Here is an 11,892-nt window from a genome sequence, read left to right as displayed (position 1 = left end):
TGCACAAACATTTTCTGTTAGACTGGCTGTTTCTATGCACACCTAGCTCTTGAGTCATTTTAACTAAGTGCTTTTTAATGTTTTGTTGGGACTCTGTCCCGTTGTTGTCAATAAATATCACGTTTTTTCACCCTTGCACCCTTGTGTACCATCGTGTGATCCAGGCACTATTTGAGTGATTTAACAAACTAAGTTGAAGGTTTGGATTTGAAGCTCCAGAGAGGGGAGAAGAGATACCAATTTGAGTCCATACTCTCACATGGCCGTGTGAGTCTATTGCTAACCTAACGTTGTTTCATTCTAAACCCACCTCCGCCCCTTCACCCCTTTTTTCCCTATTTGTTTGGTGCAAAGAGCAGGTGGGGTGCGTGACAGCCCTGCAGTGAGGTGCCATCAAAGACACCTCCCTCCAGAGATCACTCACGTTTGTCCGTGTGAGTGGATGCAGTATTCCTCTGCTTTTCTGATTTTAATTCAGTTGTCTACCCCAGATATATTTTATATATTCTGTATTGTCCCTTACGCAATTTGTTCTTGTTTCATTTAATCCTGAGGACGACATCGCAAACCATTCCTGTGGAGAAGACCAGATACGCTCAACTTCACAACAGAGGAGAAGAAAATTATAAGCGGAAAGAACACAGAAGAGAAGACACCTAAAGTAAAGATACCTTGATGTGAAAGCATTTACACAAGGCCGGGTAAGTGTTTACGTTATTGTGCACCTTATTTCACCTCACAGCTCTATACCGTGCAGTTTTCCAAACGTCTGTATACAGTAGTCCCTCAACGTGTGCTCCCCCATTTTTTGTCTGTTTTCCTTGTTCACAGGTATACAGTATCTCTCTGTATCTCAGGACGTTGGGAGTTAGCAGCGTTAATAAAAGTGCTTGGCAAATTATGACCATCCTGAAACTCAGTTCTGACTGATTCCCAACATTTTGCAACTCTTCCATAGGAATTAACCTGGTGCATTCTTTGCCCCAGTTTTGCAGCTGGGAGACTTCATAAATAACCCCTGCTGTCTTGTGGAATATCACTTCTTAGTAAATATAACCATAACCTTAGTATCTCCAACAGCTGTACAAAGCTGCAAAGTCAAATTTTAGTATATAAAGCATTGCTTGCCGCTCTGTCGGTGAATTTGTTAAAGACATAAAGTGAGGTTTCAGATAAAATAATCAGTAGATTATCGATAAAATATTTTTAAAGAGCTCCCACTGTATTGTAACAGCAACCTATATTGGTTAATGGGACTGTGCTGGTGAATGTTATATGTATAATATACTTCAAAATGGTCATCACAATTTCATTCACAAATACAGCAAAACCATCTTTAACAAATGTCCTTTAACTATTTAACTCCTCAGATGCTAGTGGGACAGCAATGTATTGTGAAGCAATGCAGGAAATGGAGATGTCAGCTAAGGGGGGTTAATCAGGGAAACTAAAACACATTTTGTAACTCTCATCCTAGCACTAGAGATGGGCAGATTACTTTCATCTTCAGAAATCCGTGTATAAGTCTCAAAGAGGCAGATTTTTTCTTTTTCTAATATCAGTAAAAATTACACTGACGGACTGCAAAAGTCCAAGCAGATGCCTCGGAAACAGTCATAAATGCTGAAAAAGGAGCACACCAGAGGTACCCCAGAGGTACCCTTGGAGATAAGCAAAGTATATTTAAATGAGTCCCATCACATATTTCTTAAAAGCACTTTGGTACCAACTACAACTGCAGCGGCCGTTATTCAAACACTTCATGCTTTGTGTACATCGGAATACCGATGTCATGACGCAGGATGTCTTCCAACCTTACCGCCTTAAGACGCGAGTGCAGAAAATGTCATTTTAGAGTTCTGGTTTTTAAACACCTTAAATTGTCACAGTAGCACAGTAGCACAGTACTGTACACATTGCAATGCATTCATTTCATTGCACCCAAAGAAACAGAATCCATGAAATTCAACAAAGCAATATCGATAGTCTTTGGGTTCCTGGGGCGATTGGCCGCGTTCATGCTGCGTGGAGTACAGCAGAGCACACAAAATCGGCGCCGTGATTTGTTTGAATAACTGCCGCTGTACCTGTATATACAGCTAATAAACCTAAGGCGCTTAGTGACTGGAATGGTGACTGTTTTCAAACCAACAGGATTACAACCACTGCTTTTCTAGGCAGCAGATCTAGCAGTGTGAGCGACCAGCTGATGGCTAGCAGTGCACCGCTGTCTACTACCAGCATACCTCCAAATTATTTAAATTTTATTTAATAGAAACTTGAAAGGACTTCAAGCACAAACTAATAATATGTACTGAGGCCAGTTGAGATTAAATAAAACACAGGTATTCTGACACACACATGTAAAAACAAAGTGAAGCACAGCAAGTAAAGCAGACAAAGAGAGAAAACAATATAACTAAGTAATCTGGTAACTCTAGTTAGTTAGTACTTCTAATCTTAAAAAGGATTTAGACAGTGGGCCATATTTACTAAACAGTGTCCTGCTATACAACTTCGGTGCTGGAATACATTACAGCCCATTCAAATAAATGGACTTTAAGGTGTCTATCCGCGCCAGAAAGTGTCTTATGGCAGAAGACTGCATATTACAGTAAATATGCTTCTCTGTCCCAGAAGAGGCTAAAGTGCTTTGTATCGGTACTGTATGAGCACTCAGTGAGAAGTATAGCTGCAAAGTTTGATGTGACAGTGATATTAGCCATCACCAGCAGGTTTAGCTCACACTGCTAGAGTTGCTGCCCTGAATAACAGAAGTTGTGTGGGTTCTAATCCTGTTGGGTCAGACACCAGTACACCATTCCTGTCACCCTGTGCCCCAAGGTTGCTCAATATAATTCTTATGGAAATACTTTTAGGAAGTGTGGTGATGTGACCTACAGGCTTACTATGTGACCTAACTTCCTAAGTTATTTGGAGTGAGGTTTGAGGATATATATATACAACTGGACATATGAGCAAACAAGTTGTTTTCCTCAGATTTTACAAAATCCAATGACGGATTCAGAGGTAAATGCTCTGATTTTTTAGTACCCAATACACTGATGGATGTTGGTGTGTGGATCATATTTAGGTAAAACCAGCTGCGGAAATCCGCTGATTGGATTTAGACAAGTCTGCCTATCTTTACCGAGCACTTACAATAACCCTATTTCATAACAATCTGTCAAAATCTCCTCAAAGCTAATAAAAATAACCAGAAGTGTGGTGGGGGAGTCACTGATTTTGTTTGATGAGATCATTAGAAAATAAATGAAGCTGAAATATTCACAAACAAGGCATCTTTGCAGCATACTAAATAAGAGTCTTTGCCACGTCTACCAAGATACTTTGTAACAAATTTGTCTTCTTTAGCGGTTTTTTTGTGTCACTCAGCCGGGCATACAGTATAAGAAAAGGATTTATGGAGAATGACAAGTTATACAAAGTTACCTGACACATTTATTTTCATCTTTGACTATTATAACAGTTTTTCACATGTTAGTTAGATTTAACTTGGTCAGACAAAGAATATATCATCAAATGTACAATATTTAAAAACAAATGTGTAACATTAAATGCAAATAGATGACAATCTTAAGAGATAAGATAAATTACATTTTCAGCACGTACTGTATATGTGAGTTAACCTGCCTTATAACAATATAATTATTGCATGATTAATTCAATTTACAGTATTTACGCCATTTATGTGGATATTTTACTGCATTTGTTTAAGTAACACAATATGTCAGAAGGATTTCAGTCCTGTAAAATGTATTTCAGTAAAATAATTAATGCAGCTGCAATGCATCAGTCAGAAGCTCTATTCAAATACCTGTCACCAAGATGTTAATTTATCAGCCTTCTCACAAGGTGCATAGGATTATGGGTAAGGTTGGACAGTGATATCGTTAAACAATACATTTACATTGTATGTGTGGAAAGTCAAGAAAGGTAACAAAACAGGCCTTGCAGGGAGGAAACTAGATAATTAAGTATTACAAACATCATATGTCATAATTACCATGATCTTGTAAAATCCGAATGATCGAGTGCTGCACCCCAGCAAAAAAATGTAAAGCTAAGACATAGGGGCCTATGCACAAAGCAGCGATAAGCCACTTATCGCCAGCTTATCGCAAAAAAAGCTGACTGCAATTAAGTAAGCAGCGATAAGTTGGAGATGAGACGTTTTTGGCGATTTTTTTTTTGCGGGGAAAAAAGACCATCGGCAGTTTTTTAAAATCGCTCAATTCTAGTAGCTCCGATCAGCTTATCAGGGCTGATCGCCGCTCTAGAATAGAGATTTCCTCTCCAAATCGCCTCGCCAGTAAAAGTTGGCAAGAGGGCGGTGAGAAGCTGCGATAAGCGGCGAGACGGGACATAGAAAAAAAAGCATTTTTCCTGCATCGGAATGATGCTGGGGCTGTCGGGAGCTGATACACATTAATACCAGCACCGGAGACCCCCGGCATGAATTAGATATATTTACAGGCAACACCATTACCTAAACGGCAAACTGCTAAGGCAATGAAGGGGTTAACCACCATTGCCATGCTTATTGTGGGTAGTGGGGGTGGGTGAAGGTGTTTTGGGCTCTTGGTGTGTATTTAGGCCTTGCCGGGGGTTGCGGGTGGACTTAACCCCTTCATTACCTTAGGGTTAAAACCTCTAGGCTTATGAAGGGTTAACCCCTCCCGCTACCCACCCAGTAGGCCTAAACACCCATCCTTGGGGCAACTACACCCTTCACACACCCCCGCTAACCACAAAAAACAAAAATACACACAACAGCCCTACTACCCACCTCCTAGGCCACCAATAACCATTACAATATATGATAATAACCAATACACAACCCACCCACCCCATGTGCCCTTTCTTTTTTGTTTTTTTTTAATGTGATATCATGTAAAGGGACTGAAGCCAGCCAATCAGAATGACGTGAACCGGGACATTTACATACATACGTACACTAGTGATAAAATATAAATAAAAAATAATTAAGTTACGGCGAGATTGGCGCAGGGAGAGGCGGCTCTCTCTCTCTCTGTAGCAGAATCAACTCGCCGGATGTGCCCTTTTCAGAGAAGCGATAATAAGGTCGCCGGCTACTCGCCATTTGTTCAAATGTTGCTATCACTGGTATTCGGGCCTTTCTGAATACCGTGATAGCAACGCTGTCAAAAATGGCGACTTAAAATTTATGGCGATTTTTATTATGACTGCTTATTGCATAGGCCCCATAGTATATTTGTATTACCTTTTCTTTCTGTTTGAGAAATTAAAAGATTGAGATAGGCATGTTCTTCAATAACCTTTTCTGCTCTGGAATAGTGTATATGCTATTATCCGGATCTCAGGGTTACACACTGCAACCTTATACAGGTGTATTTGCACACGGAATGAGTCTGGACCCTGTTAGTACATAATTATGTGACTTCACATGATAATTGTCTGATTGTATTAAAGTCAGTAGGGGGCAATTTACTCCTCACCATCACATTCAAAGTGAATATAAGTACCACCCACATGGGAATAATTCCTCACGGTTAACAAGCCTTAGCAATCACTGACACTGGATATTTTTCTAGTGTATTGTAACAGGGCTATTTACCCTGCTCTAATTAACAGTGCATTAGGCGGAGAGAATTAACCTAACTTTGTTATCATCATGAGTCACTAGCATTCGGATTACCTACAACATATCTATACATATTTTCTATAGATACACTGTGTATGTATCATCATAACACTAAGAATACATTAACGTATGTGTCACTTCACAAGTGTGTAGCGCTATTAATTTAGGTTTTAATTAGGTTGTTTCTAATTTTGATCAATAAAATGTTATTATTTTTGTATTATTAGTATTATTAGTGAGTGCATCAATAGGGTATCTTTCTCTGTTTATAATAGGTTCTCTCTTTATCCCTTATAGCACCACCTTTAGTTTCCAATACGTGTGCATGCAGCTGAGCAGGGCCTCTCCCACTTCTCTCCCTACACCCTTTTAATCAGTCAAAGAATATATCATCAAATGTACAATATTTAAACAAATGTGTAACATTGAATGCAAATAGATGACAATCTTAAGTGAGAAGATCAATGACATTTTCAGCACGCACTGTATGTGTGAGTTTACCTGCGTTATAACAATATAATTATTGCTTGATAAATTTAATTTACAGTATTTAAACTATCCATTTCTGTGGATATTTTACTGCTTTTGTATAAGTAACACAATATACAGTATAATAAATACAAATATACTGTGACAAGCGCTAGACCTAATAATACAGTGCAGTGCACAAATGACTAAGCAGCCTGGTAACCTACTGAGACATCTCATATGTCTCAAACCATAATAAATATATACAAAAATAGATACAAAACCTGGCGCATAAGTGAGTGTGATTAGAGTCCAAAATAAATGGATGAAGTGAATGATAGTCCCAATTCTACAACCTTGAGTGGCCGGTGAGAAATGAACTCAGTTCACAGTTCATAGGGGCAAAAACCAGTTCTTCTCATGGGATGGGATTAATCCTGCATATGTGAGATATTAAGCAGAAAGAACAAACATTGCGCAGTATATTTAAACAGACAATAATTATATTCTGAATGCTGGGTTCACTGAAATGCCTACTTACTAGAAGTAGCTAGATCGCATGCAGGGGAGAGAAACTGTGCTTTAAGCCTTCCTGGCCCCGGAAGCCTCTGGTGTGGCACGAACCCCTCGTGGTGTCCTTAGCCTCCGTGGGTCTTGAAAAGCTGTCTCTTCAGATCTTGTCTTTAGGAATCCTGCACCCTTTTCTCCAATAAGAAACAAAGAGGGACAGGGGATTGCGCAGCACAAAAAAACTTTTAATGACGCCTTCCTAAAACACAAATAAAATACTCACAAGAGAAGGTGAGTGTAAAAACAATAAAGAAGTGCCCGGCCCAGCACACACAGCAGCCGCCTCAGTCACTGAGAGTCCTTCCCGGTACCGCGTGTACCTCGCGTGTATCCGGTGCAGTTGGATGACGTCACCGTCTTCAGTTTTGACTGGCAGCTGGAATGTCTAAGACACTGCTTCTTAGGCTCCTCCCTACGCGTTTCGTGACGGGGAACTTCACTTCGTCAGGGGTAGGTGGAGCCTCATCAATCCCGTGTCAGTTTTATAGCCGCAGGTTAACCCCTTATATGGAGGGACCATATACAGTATGTCAGAAGGATTTCAGCCCTGTAAAATGTTTTTCAGAAAAATAATTCATGCAACTGCAATGCATCAGTCACACACTCTATTCAAATACCTACAGTATCACCAAGGCGTTAATTTAGCAGCCTTTTCACAAGGTGCAAAGGATTATGGGTAAGGTTGGACAATGTTGCCTCCCCTTAATCAATACATTTACATTGTAGGTGTGGAAAGTCAATAAAGGTAACAAAACAGGCCTTGCAGGGAGGAAACTAGATAATTAAGTATTACATATGTAACGGTGATTCCCCCACCCGGTGGGAGATTTGGCCATTACTGGTCATGTGGTGCATGATACCTGCTGATAACAGGAGGGCTGAGTCGTCCGCCGATGCATTATGCATTATTAGGGCACCCACAGTCGTCCTAGCTCTTCCCCACCTCCCTAGCAGAGGCAGAGGTATGGTCCACACTCACTCTCCCCTGTAGGGAAGAGGACTGAAGAAGGCCCAATCTCAGCCTTTCCACTGTGCGACCTACCTTCCTCAGTGGGGAAGGTACACTACAAATTTAGGGCACCAGGTCTGGCTTATGATTGGTCATGCCAGGCCAGATGTCACCGCCTCCCGCTGTCACTCAAATGCAGCTCCTCGGAGGGGGAAAACCCCATATCAACTACTGGCAACCTGATTGTACCAGGGTTTACTGCCAGCTCAAGGGCAGAATAGTACCCATCAGGTGACCTGGCTACACAAACACCATATGTCATAATTACCATGCTCTTGTAAAATCCGATTGATTGAGTGCTGCACCCCAGCAAACAATTTAAAGCTAAGACATAGTATATACGTATTACCTTTTATTTCTGTTGTTTGAGAAATTAAAAGCGTGAGATAGGCATGTTCTTCAATAACCTTCTCAGCTCTAAACAAGAAAACCATGAATATATATGCATAAACACACAATCTCAGCAATCTCTAACCCCAGAAACTATCACATCATTATATATATATATATATATATATATATATATATATATATATATATATATATATATATATATTATATATATATATATATATATATATATATATATATATATATATATATACACATATACATATACATATATTTATATACATATATATGTGTGTGTGTGTGTGTGTGTGTGTGTGTGTGTGTGTGTGTGTGTGTGTGTGTGTGTGTGTGTGTGTGTGTGTGTGTGTGTGTGTGTGTGTGTGCGTACGTGCGTGTGTGTGTGTGTCAAAATGAGAGCTACTGAGTGTGGTCAAATGTATACAACAAACGACAAAAATACCCAATGCTACATCCAATGTGACAAAATACATAGTTATTATTATCGTGAGTAAGGGTCATTTTGTTCAATCGTTTTGGCCAAAGCTTTATAATCCTTCGGCCACTTCACGGCATGAGCAGTAATGAAGTCCTAACACTACCTGAGAAAATTCTCATTTATCTCTGCTGGAGGGAGAATGACCTCAATAGGTCTGATATGACTTTAAAACAAGGTGCAAAGCATAAAAAAAGGTTAGACCTAAAGAAGGGAGTTATGCTGTCTTTAGCAACATCTCCAAACTACCCCAGCCTGCTAATAATGCTCGTATTATCCTGCAAATGACTCACAACAATGACTAGCAAAGAAAGACACCAACAATCACATTAGTATTTTGGAGTAAAGAAAATATACAAAATTAAGATACACCCTACGGATTTAAGCAAACAATAAAACAAAAAATGCATTGAATTCTAAATGCTCAATTATAGATGTTTAGGACAGGGATCTCATTGGTTTCTGACAGGATTTGTCAATAATTGAATGGCTTCATGCTGTGTATAAAAGCAGCACCATCAGGCATTGCTGGTAGACTTGTACCATCCTGGATCTCCATCCCTACAGCAGATTATAACTAGAAGAGCAATCATGTCTGGAACAAAAGGTGGTGCACTGAAGCCTGACCCAAGCCAAGTTACTAACCGTAAGTAATTCTTCATGATAGCTAATAGGGTTACATGGAATTTACTAGTTGGTGCATCTATTATACATGCAAAAGGCTGAACTGAATGACAAAGAGATGTTCTCAGTTGTATATAGTTGCTCCAAAGACACATATTCTGTTAGAATTTAAAGAACTGTAGAAAGAGGATAGTTGTAATCTGTGCATAGTTCTTTTTGGCGCTGCTGTTCTATTTAGCAGGGAGATACTTAAAGATCATTTGAAAGTCAAGTAATCTGTTCCAAATATATCATCATAAAGAGATTTATTTTCCTGAAATGGAAACTGTAAGTACAAGATACACTGATGTTTCTGCAGAAGATCAAAACAGCCAAGATTATTGTGAATTAAATTAAAAACAGTTATTTAAAGAGAATCTAAGGGAAATGTATAGAACTATATGTGTCTTGTGAACAATAAGAAAGAAAAAATTGCATTGCTTGCATCACATATATGAAACATGTAAATCAAGGCATTGTGCCAACATTGGAAGCAGATTGTTAAAATATTGAAATGTTAATGCAACTCAGACCTGCAGGATGATTGGAAGTAAGGAAAAGGGAAAAACATGAGGTGAAAAAACACTGAATTGTGAAAAGTAGCTTCTTCTTTTACTCTCCTCAACTCTCTCACTGATATGCACTCACCCTGATATATGGATGCATGACCATTTCTATTGTTAACCTATTGGCAAAAAATGCCCTTGTTGAATCCAATTCATCTACTGTAGGGTTTCAAAGCTTTTGCATGATTGGCCATTAGCTATCACACATTCAAGTTGTATTTACGAGGTCCATAAAAACCATTCAGGATTTGCACATATCTGTCTCAGTGATATTCATTCTCTCTCATTTCAGCAGCTGTACCAGTTAATCCAAGCCCGGTTCCAAGCCCCGTCCCAGAGCCCCAAGGTAGGAAAATCTGCATGTTTACAGGAGGGCCTGTAACTCATTGTGCAGCAATATGCACAGTCACACTGTTTGTGTTTTTTCTCTTTCCTGTACTCCCAATAAAATATAAAACAATGCATCAATACACGTATTCTATAGGGGGAACAACAGTCATTTAAACCTGGAGCATACAATGGAAAGGAAAGAATGACTGTAGAGACCATGATGATGCTTGTTATGGATAAAGTTGATTAAGGAAAACACTGCTCATTTGAACCAGCAATCTCCTTCACATCACTGCCTTCTCCTTGTCTGTAATTGTACGAGAGGGGTTTGCCATCTTTTCATCAAAATAGCTCTTTTAAAAACAGATTTCACAATAACTTACATACAATAAGGGTGGGCACCCCCACTGGTGTTTTGTTTTTAAAACTTTTCATTGCATAGTTTTGCATTTGTAAAAAAAAACATTATAGAACAAAATGTAACTTATTTTAAAAATGTTAACTTTCGCACGTATATATATATATACATATATATATATATATATATATGTAAACCCTGTGAGTGGGTTTACTGGCTTTGCATCTCCCAAGCCCTTGCTTAAAAGCTGTGTCTAAAGCAGCATGCATTGGCTAAGGGTTATATATATATATATATATATATATATATATATATATATATATATATATAGAGACATATGGAGACCAGGGGATCCTGATAGCCAAAAAGAGACAGCACACTGCAGGTATGGTATCAAAAAAGTGTATTCAGTAACACAAGGCCGCCAACGTTTCGGTCCTCCCAACGGGACCTTCCTCAGGCGGCCTTGTGTTACTGAATACACTTTTTTGATACCATACCTGCAGTGTGCTGTCTCTTTTTGGCTATCAGGATCCCCTTTTCTCCATATGTCTACATACTCTGTATGGGGCAAGCATCTGCCTCCTGCAACAAAACCGTGAGTGCTAATCTCCATACCTGACATATATATATATATATATATATATATATATATATATATATATAGCAATTGTAAATATTCCTGTATATTCATTTGCATGTTTTAGACAGGTCTGCAACCCTGTATTTCACCATTATCACCCAGCACACAGCACTTCCACTGCAGCAAGGGATTCTGGGAAATGACATGCAAATGAGCACACAGTGCCACCTTTTATCTCAAGCTCACATTACATGAGCAACCCTTAGCCAATGCATGCTGCTTTAGCATGCAGGAATATTTACAGTTGCTCTATATATATATATATAGAGCAACTGTAAATATTCCTGTATATTCATTTGCATGTCTTAGACAGGTCTGCAACCCTGTCTTTCACCATTATCACCCAGCACACAGCACTTATGTATATATATATATATATATATTTATATATATATATATATATATATATATATATATATATATATATATATATATATATATATATATATCAAGACAGAGTCCTTATTTCGATGCCCATTTGCTGGACTGTATGCCACTTTGCTTTATCAGAGTAAGATCTGAAGAATAATTGGTCTAGATTATTGTCATTCTGTTAAAATGGAGATACATGGAAAATATGCTCCATTGATGTCAACCGCCATCTGCTAAAATCGGTATGATTTGGGGAGGGGGTAGAATTAGAATGGCATTCTAAATGAAAATTTCTGATTTACATCGGAGAGACTCCATGGAAGTTTATGGGACCCTGATGCTAAAAATCAGTGAGACCGACGTGAATGAGACTGGCTTTGAATCAACGAGAACTGACAGATCATTAGGGTCACCTGCAGATT

The sequence above is a fragment of the Ascaphus truei genome, chromosome 8 (assembly GCF_040206685.1).
Source record: "Ascaphus truei isolate aAscTru1 chromosome 8, aAscTru1.hap1, whole genome shotgun sequence".
Lineage (NCBI taxonomy): Eukaryota > Metazoa > Chordata > Amphibia > Anura > Ascaphidae > Ascaphus > Ascaphus truei.
The sequence above is the reverse complement of the archived record's forward strand: the minus strand, read 5'-3'. Positions refer to the sequence as shown.